The sequence below is a fragment of the Capricornis sumatraensis genome, chromosome X (genome assembly GCF_032405125.1).
Source record: "Capricornis sumatraensis isolate serow.1 chromosome X, serow.2, whole genome shotgun sequence".
NCBI classification, from domain to species: Eukaryota; Metazoa; Chordata; class Mammalia; order Artiodactyla; family Bovidae; genus Capricornis; species Capricornis sumatraensis.
This window is the reverse complement of record NC_091092.1, coordinates 84,208,742-84,218,320: the sequence shown is the minus strand read 5'-3', so window position 1 is coordinate 84,218,320 and position 9,579 is coordinate 84,208,742. Positions and strand designations below refer to the sequence as shown.

General features: G+C 42.9%; 1 pseudogene; it reads left to right on the top strand.

Annotated features, from left to right (window-relative positions):
* The first annotated feature begins 1,059 nt into the window (after window positions 1-1,059).
* On the top strand, window positions 1,060-2,427 carry LOC138071776 (FACT complex subunit SSRP1 pseudogene; annotated as a pseudogene).
* The last annotated feature ends 7,152 nt before the right edge of the window (window positions 2,428-9,579 follow it).

Below are 9,579 nucleotides of genomic sequence, written 5' to 3'. Positions count from 1 at the left end.
ATGGGAGAAAATAATAGCAAATGAAGCAACTGACAAACAACTAATCTCAATAATATACAAGCAACTTATGCAGTTCAATTCCAGAAAAATAAATGACCCAATCAAAAAATGGGCCAAAGAACTAAATAGACATTTCTCCAAAGAAGACATACGATGGCTAACAAACACATGAAAAGATGCTCAACATCACTCATTATCAGAGAAATGCAAATCAAGACCACAATGAGGTACCATTTCACACCAGTCAGAATGGCTGCGATCCAAAAGTCTGCAAGAAATAAATGCTGGAGAGGGTGTGGAGAAAAGGGAACCCTCTTACACTGTTGGTGGGAATGCAAACTAGTACAGCCACTATGGAGAACAGTGTGGAGATTCCTTAAAAAATTATACTTTTTCATGTTCTTTTCCATTATGGTTAATTTCAGAATACTGAATATAGTTCCCTATGCTATACAGTAGGACCTTTTTTATTTTATACATGTATGTTTTTAAATTAGTGGTTTTTTTCCTTCAGAAAAATACTCAGAAATGGAGCTGCTGAATCATATTGTATCATTTTGAATCAGCATATTCATTTTCTTTGGATATATACCCAGAAGTGGAATTACTGGATCATATGGTAGTTTTTTGGATATCTCTGTACTGTTTTCCAAAGTGGCTGCATCAATTTACCTTCCCACCAGTATACCAGAGCTCCCTTTTAAGAAACTAGATCTTAATTTTCCCTACCACAAATAGAAATAATTCTGTGACATAATAGAGGTGCTTGCTAATGCTACAGTGGTAATCATATTGCAATATGTAAGTGTATCAAACTGACACATTGTTACCTGAAATTTGCACAATGGGTGCCCGGACATGGGGCTGCGTAGGGGGGAAGAGCCTGCCCAGTGACCTGGCCCAGCCCCTGCCTGCCCGCCGTGCACCCCGCCCCCAGCGCTCATAATGCTTGGGCGCCAGCGGCTGCTGCGAGGCTCCAGCTCCAGGAGATCCCCAGCATGCCCTGCATCTGCGTGCCCACCCAGGAGTTTTGGGGGGGACCAACAGGGCTAGGTCAGCATGGCAGAAACCCTGGAGTTCAACGACGTGTATCAGGAGGTGAAAGGCTCCATGAATGATGGTTGGCTGAGGTTGAGCCGCCAGGGCATCAACTTTAAGAACAGTGAGATGGGCAAAGTGGACAACATCCAGGCCAGGGAGTTGACAGAGGGCATCTGGCACTGGGTAGCTCTGGGCCACGGGCTTAAACTGCTCACAAAGAATGGCCATGTCTACAAGTAAGATGGCTTCTGAGAATCAGAATTTGAGAAACTCTCTGATTTCTTAAAAACTCACTATTGCCTGGAGTTAATGGAGAAAGACCTATGTGTGAAGGGTTGGAACTGGGGAACTGTGAAGTTTGGTGGGCAGCTGCTTTACTTCAACATTGGAGACCAGCCAGTCTTAGAAATCCTTCTCAGCAATGTGTCCCAGTACACCACAGGCAAGAATGAGGTGACACTGGAATTCCACCAGAATGATGACGTGGAGGTCTCTCCCATGGAGGTGTGCTTCTAGGTGCCACCCACCCAGGAAGACAGTGTGGACCCTGTCGAGGCCTTCTCCCAGAACGTACTGTCAAAGGTGAACGTGATCCAGGCCACTGGAGACGCCTCTGCATCTTCTGGGAGCTGCAGTGTCTGACTCCCCGAGGCCACTATAACATCCGCATCTACCCTACCTCCCTGCACCTGCACGGCAAGACTACAAGATCCCCTACACCACGGTGCTACGGCTCTTCCTGCTGCCCCACAAGGACCAGCACCAGCTGTTCTTTGTGATCAGCCCGGACCCCCCATCAAGCAGGGCCAGACCCGCTACCACTTCCTCATCCTCCTCTTCCCCAAGGACGAGGACATCTCCTTGATGCTCAACATGAACGGGGAGGAAGTAGAGAAGCCCTTCGAGGGGCAGCTCACCAAGAACATGTCAGGATCCCTCTACGAGATGGTCAGCTGGGTCATGAAAGCACTAGTGAACTGCAAGATCATGGTCCCTGGCAACTTCTAAGGGCGCTTGGGGGCCCAGTGCATCACCTGCTCCTACAAGGCCAGCTCAGGGCTGCTGTACCCTCTGGAGTGGGGCTTTATCTACATCCACAAGCCGCCCATGCACACGTGCTTCCATGAGATCTCCTTTGCCAACTTTGCCTACAGTACCACCACCATGCATTCCTTTGACTTTGAAATTGAGACCAAGCAGAGCACCCAGTATACCTTCAGCAGCATTGAGAGGGAAGAGTACGGAAAGCTGTTTGACTTTGTCAATGCCAAGAAACTCAACATCAAAAATCAAGGACTGAAAGAGGGCATGAACCCCAGCTATGATGAATACGCTGACTCAGAGGAAGACCCTGGACTTCAAGGAGATCAAAGCAGTCAATCCTAAAGGAAGACACTAATTTTTAAAAGCGGTGAGAATAAGTGGAAGCAATATAAATGTCCACCAACAAGTGAATGGATAGGCAAAATGCTATATATTCATACAATGGAGTATTATTTAGCCTTTAAAAACAAGGAAATGCCAATACATGTTAAAAGGCAGACAGCAGATATAGCCTTGAGGACTAAGTGGCTAAGTGAAATAGGCAAGTCACCAAAAGATAAATACTGTGTAATCCCACTTATCTGAGGTATCTAGAGTAGTCAAATTTATAGAGACAGAAGGCAGAATGGTGGCTGCCAGGGGTTGAGGGGAGAGGAAACTGGGGAGACACTGATGAATGGATGTAGAACTTTGGTTTTGTGAGATGAAAAAGTCCTAGAGGTTGGTTACATAACATGACTAAACCGTACACTTGAAAATATTAAGTTGGTAAGTAAGGTTCCATCTCTTCTGATCCTTAAGGAGTGATGGGCTGTTCCAGGCAGGGTGGTAGGACAGGATATGGCATCCAATATTCAAGTACAGATGTGAGAGTTGGACATAAAGAAGGCTGAGAGCCAAAGAAGTGATGCTTTTCAACTGTGGTGCCTGAGAAGACTCTTGAGAGTCCCTTGGGCAGCAAGGAGATGAAACCAGTCAATCCTAAAGGAAATCAACCCTGGAAGGACTGGTGCTGAAGCTGAAGCTCCAATACTTTGGCCACCTGATGCAAAGAACTGACTCATTGGAAAAGACCCTGATGCTGGGAAAGATTGAAGGCAGGAGGAGAAGGGGACAACAAAAGAAGAGATGGTTGGATGGCATCACTGACTCAGTGGACATGAGTTTAAGCAAGCTCCAGGAGATGGTGATGGACAAGGAAGCCTGGCATGCTGCAGTCCATGGGGTCACAAAGAATTGGACATGACTGAGCGACTGAACAACAACATATGTATGGGAAGAGGCAAGAGTTTGGGCTCATTGAGATCGTTCCTTTCATATGTACCTTAACTGTCTTGGGCTAGTATCCTCTTTTTCTCCATCCTGAATCCCCTTTGGGTGCACAGTCTGGGGCTGCTGCAGGGCTCATGGCTTGATGGCCACAACATCCTTTGTTTCCTGATATGACAGGTGACATATTTTGTCCACATTAGTCTTCTATATTCAACTGTTTCCTATTCTTTCTGGGCCTCATTTTTACCCCCATAAGCTGTGCTCTGACAGGCAGTTGTTGTTTTTCAATTCCTAAGTCATGTCCGACTCTTTGCAACCCCATGGACTGCAGCATGCCAGGCTCCTCTGTCCACCACTATTTCCCGGAGTTTGCTCAGATGCACTTCCATCGAGTTACTGATGCTATTTGACCATCTCATCCTCTGCCACCCACTTCTTTTGCCTTCAGTCTTCCCAGATCCAGGGTCTTTTCCAATAAGTCGGCTCTTTGTATCAGTTGGCCAAAGTATTGGAGCTTCAGCTTCATCATAGGTCCTTCCAATGAATATTCAGGGTTGATTTCCTTTAGGATTGACTGGTTTGATCTCCTTGAAGTCCAGGGGACTCTTAAGAGTCTTCTCCAGCACTACACTTGAAAGCATCAATTCTTTAGTGCTCAGCCTCTTTATGATTCAACTCTCACATCCACACATGATTGCCGGAAAAACCATAGCTTTGACTAGATGGACTTTTGTTGGCAAAGTGATGTCTATGCTTTTTTTAATATGCCACCAAGGTCTGTCATAGCTTTCCTTACAAGGAGCAAGCATCTTTTAATTTCATGGCTGCAGTCACCATCTGCAGTGATTTTGGAGCCCAAGAAAATGAAATCCACTTTTCCTGCTTCCACTTTTCCTCTTTCTATTTGCCATGAAGTTATGGGACCAGATGCCATGACCTTAGTGTTTTGAATGTTGAGTTTCAAGCCAGCTTTTTCACTCTCCTCTTTCACCTTCATCAAGAAGATCTTTAGTTCCTCTTCACTTTCTGCCATTAGAGTGGTATCATTTGCATATCTGAGGTTGTTGATATTTCTCCTGGCAATCTTGCTTCTAGCTTGTGATTCATACAGCCCGGCATTTCACATGATGTACTCTGCATATAAGTTAAATAAGCAGGGTGACAATATGCAGTCTTGTCTGCCATACTCCTTTCCTATTTGGAAGCAGTCCATTGTTCCATGTCTGGTTCTCACTGTTGCTTCCTGACTCACACACAGGTTTCTCAGGAGACAGGTAAGGTGGTCTGGTACTCTCATCTCTTTAAGAATTTTCTGCAGTTTGTTGTGATCCTTACAGTCAAAAGCTTTAGTATAGTCAATGAAGCAGAAGTAGATGTTTTTCTGGAACTCACTTGCTTTCTCCATGATCCAATGAATGTCGGTAATTTGATCTCTGTTTCCTCTGTCTCTTTGAAACCCACCTTGTCCATCTGGACATTCTCAGTTCAGGTACTGCTGAAGCTTAGCTTGAAGAATCTGGAGCATAACCTTGCTAGTATGTGAGATGAGCACACTTGTACAGTAGTCTGAACATTTTGGGCATTGCCCTTCTTTGGGATTGGAATGAAAATTGACCTTTTCCAGTCCTGTGGCCACTGCTGAGTTTTCCAAATTTGCTGACATATTGAGTGTAACACTTTAACAATATCATCTTTTAGGATTTGAAAGAGTTCAGCTGTAATTCCATCACCTCTACTAGCTTTGTTCGTAATAATGCTTCCTAAGGCCCACTTGACTTCACACTCCACGATGTCTGGCTCTAGGTGAGTGACCACACTATCATGGTTATCTTGCTCATTAAGACCTTTCTTGTATAGTTATTCTGTGTATTCTTGCCATCTCTGCTTAATCTCTTCTACTTCTGCTAGGTCGTTACCATTTCTGTCCTTAATCATGCCCATCCTAGCATGAAATAGTCCCTTGATATCTCTAATATTCTTGAAGAGATCTCTAGTCTTTCCCATTTTGTTGTTTTCCTCTGTTTCTTTGCATTGTTCCTTTAAGAAGGCCTTCTTATCTCTCCTTGCTATTCTCTGGAACTCTGCATTCAGTTGGGTATATCTTTCCTTTTCTCCATTGCCTTTCATTTCTCTTCTTTTCTCAGCTATTTGTAAAGCCTCCTCAGACAACCACTTTATCTTCTTGCATTTCTTTTTCTTTGGGATGGTTTTGATCACTGCCTCCTATACAATGTCACAAACCTCTCTCCATAGTTCTTCAGGTATTCTCTGTACCAGATCTAATCCCTTGAATCTATTTGTCACCTCCACTGTATAATCATAAGGGATTTGATTTAGGTCAGATCTGGATGGCCTAGTGGCTTTCCCTACTTTCTTCAATTTAAGCCTGAATTTTGCAATAAAGAGCTTATGATCTGAGCCACAGTCAGCCTCCAGGTCTTGTTTTTACTGACTGTATAGAGCTTCTTCATCTTTGGCTGCAAAGAACATAATCTGATTTTGGTATTGACCATCTGGTGATGTCCATGTATAGAGTCATCTCTTGAGTTGTTGGAAAAGATTGTTTCCTGTGACTAGCATGTTCTTTTGACAAAACTTTGTTAGCTTTTGCCCTGCTTCATTTTGAACTCCAAGGCCAAACTTGCCTGTTATTCTTGGTATCTCTTGACTTCCTGCTTTTGCATTCCAACCCCCTGTGGTGAAAAAGACATCTTTTTTTTGGTGTTAGTTCTAGAATGTCTTGTAGATCTTCATAGAACCAATCAACTTCAGCCTCTTTGGCATCATGATTGGGGCCTAGACTAGGATTACTGTGATGTTGAATGGTTTGCTTTGAAAACAAACTGAGATCGTTCTGTCATTTTTGAGATTGCATCCGAGTACTGCATTTTGGACTCTTTTGTTAACTATGAGGGCCATTCCATTTATCCTAGGGGATTCTTGCCCACAGTAGTAGATATAATGGTCATCTGAATTAAATTCACTCATTCCTGTCCATTTTAGCTCACTGATTAAGATATCAATGTAAATCCTGCCATCTCCTGTTTGACCACATCCAATTTATCTTGATTCAAGGACCTAATATTCCAGGTTCCTATGCAATATTGTTCTTTACAGCATCAGACTTTACTTTCACCACTAGACACATCCACAACTGAGTGTCATTTCTGCTTTGGTCCAGTTGCTTCATTCTTTCTGGAGTTATTAGTAATTGCCCTCTACTTTTCCTCAGTAGTGTTTGGGCTCATCTTCTTTTTGCCTTTCCATACTGTTCATGAAGTTCTCATGGCAAGAATACTAGAGTGAGGTGCCATTTCCTCCTCCAGTGGACCATGATTTGTCTGAACTCTCCACTATGACCCATCTGTCTTGGGTGGCCTTGCATGGCATGTCTCATAGCTTCATTGGGTTATACGAGCTCCTTTGCCATGACAAGGCTGTGATCCATGAAGGGGCCAAGAGGGAATGCAAGATGCCCAAGTTCAAAGTTTGGCCCCGGTGCTTCCTGAATATGTGGTCTGTGGCAGGTTAGTTATCTCTCTTGGCTTTAGTTTTCTCTCTGGTAATAACAATTCCTGCCATCTCTAAGACTTCAATGCATATTTTCTCTTTTAATTTTTCTCAGCCTTGTGACTTCAGGAGCAAATGGTGCCCACTGCATTAGGAGTAATAGGAAATATCTCTTTGAGATTTTCTTCCTGCAGCTTATCTTACCACAGTATTCTTGAGGCTATTTCCAATGTCATTTCCATAGAACTGTGTAAATTTCAATCAAACAGGAAAAGAAATTATTTGCAGCACACAGATTTCACATTTAATAAAACTTGATGACTTTAAGGGTTTAAAAGAAAACAGTAAACAGAAAACCTGAATGTGAAATTGACTGTTCCACAAAGCTTCTTAGAGATTAGGTGGAAGCTGTGAGGGATATTTCTGGCACCTGACCTCTAACAGTTTCCCTAAAGTATCTGTTGGGGTGACATTCTGGGTAATAAAGTAGATATTTTCACTCATCCAGTCCATAGACTGTCAACCATATTGAACCCCAGGAAAGCTTGGCTCTGAAATTTCAAGAGGCAGTACTTTCACATCAGCTACAGTCTTGATCTGTTGGAGATGGTATTTTTCAATTCTTTCGATTCAATGAGTTCTTACATTCTAATTAAATCCTCAAGTGGAATTCCTCACTTCTATTTGTTAGCAAGAGAAATTATCCTAGCTACTGTGAAGATAAAAGAACTTTCATTTAAATTTCTTGAACACTGAAAAGCAATGCTCATTCGAGGGTATCTCGAAACATTAACTAAAAGAGGTTATCTTATAGAGAGAAAATTCTAAGCTTTAAAACTATTTAACTAAGACCGCTTGCTATATTTTATGACTAACACAACTGGACCAACCTGTATTTTATATTTAGTTGATGTAAAAATACACACAAACCGCACAGAAATAAGATTAAATTGTAAAACATTCATTTAGGATCAGCAACTAAACCGTGGTTGATGACTAATTTGTCCCCTTCTCTGAGTCATCTTAACTTTTGGACTTTTTCGAATGACCTGGATTCAGTTGTCATATACTTGCCTCCCAAAAATGATGCTTTTAATCAAGAAATTCTCCTTTCTAATTCTCCAAAAGGGAAAATTTCTCAAGGTCATTTCCAGATTTCTGCAGAGCCAAAAGATGCATGAGAGCCTATTCTGTAAGCGTGCAAGGACAGATCTGAGAATTGATCACAAGAAACTTCGTGTCTCATGTGTTCTGGTTACCACTGTGTGTTAGTCACTCAGTCATGTCTGACTTTTTGTGACCCCATGGTCTGTAGCCTACCTGGCTCCTCTTTCTATGGAAGTCTCCAGGCAAAAATACTGGAGTGGGTTGCCATTTCCTTCTCCAGGGTATCTTACCAACCCAGGTATTGAACCTGGGTCTCCTGCGTTGCAGTCAGATACTTTACCATCTGAGCACCCAGGGAAGCCCTGATTACCATTGCTCAGTAACAAATTACCCCCAAACTTAATGGCTTACAGTAACCATTTTATTCTGCCCACTAATTTTGTGGGTCACGAATTCTGACAGAGTATAGTGGGAATCATTTCCATTTGTTCCACCATGTCTGGGGCCTTAGCTGGGAAGACTAGCTTAGGGTAATTCAAAGTCTAGTCCCAAAGACTGGAGTCATGGGGAGGCTTCTCCATTTTGGGGTTTGCCTATTGATGCTGGCTGTTGGCTGGGACTTCAGCTGGAGATGTTGATAGAACTCTGCCCTGTGTCTTTTCCATGTGGCCTGGCCTACTGCACAGACTGGTGGCCTCAGGGTAGGCTAGATCTTTTTCATGGTGAGTCAGGGCTTTGAGGTTAGTGTCCCAGGGAACAAGGTAGAAGCTGCATCACCTTTTCTGACCTGGCTTCACAAACATGCAGCATCACTTTCTCCTTATGCTTTTGATTACAAGTCAATCAAAAGCCCACCCCAGATCACCAAAAGGAGACAGAGGCTGTACACCTCAAGAGAAGGAGAATCAAAGAATTTATGGACATGTGTGATAGTTATGCAAAAGCCTTTGACTGTGTGGATCACAATAAACTGGAAAATTCTGAGAGAGATGGGGATACCAGACCACCTGACCTGCCTCTTGAGAAATCTGTATGCAGGTCAGGAAGCAACAGTTAGAACTGGACATGGAACAACAGACGGGTTCCAAATAGGAAAAGGAGTACATCAAGGCTGTATATTGTCACCCTGCTTATTTAACTTATATGCAGAGTACATCATGAGAAACACTGGACTGGAAGAAACACAAGCTGGAATCAAGATTGCCGGGAGAAATATTAATCACCTCAGATATGCAGATGACACCACCCTTATGGCAGAAAGTGAAGAGGAACTAAAAAGCCTCTTGATGAAAGTAAAAGAGGAGAGTGAAAAAGTTGGCTTAAAGCTCAACATTCAGAAAACGAAGATCATGGCATCTGGTCCCATCACTTCATGGGAAATAGATGGGGAAACAGTGGAAACAGTGTCAGACTTTATTTTGGGGGGCTCCACAATCACTGCAGATGGTGAGTGCAGCCATGAAATTAAAAGACGCTTACTCCTTGGAAGAAAAGTTATGACCAACCTAGATAGCATATTCAAAAACAGAGACATTACTTTGCCAACAAAGGTCCATCTAGTCAAGGCTATGGTTTTTCCAGTAGTCATGTATGGATGTGAGAGTT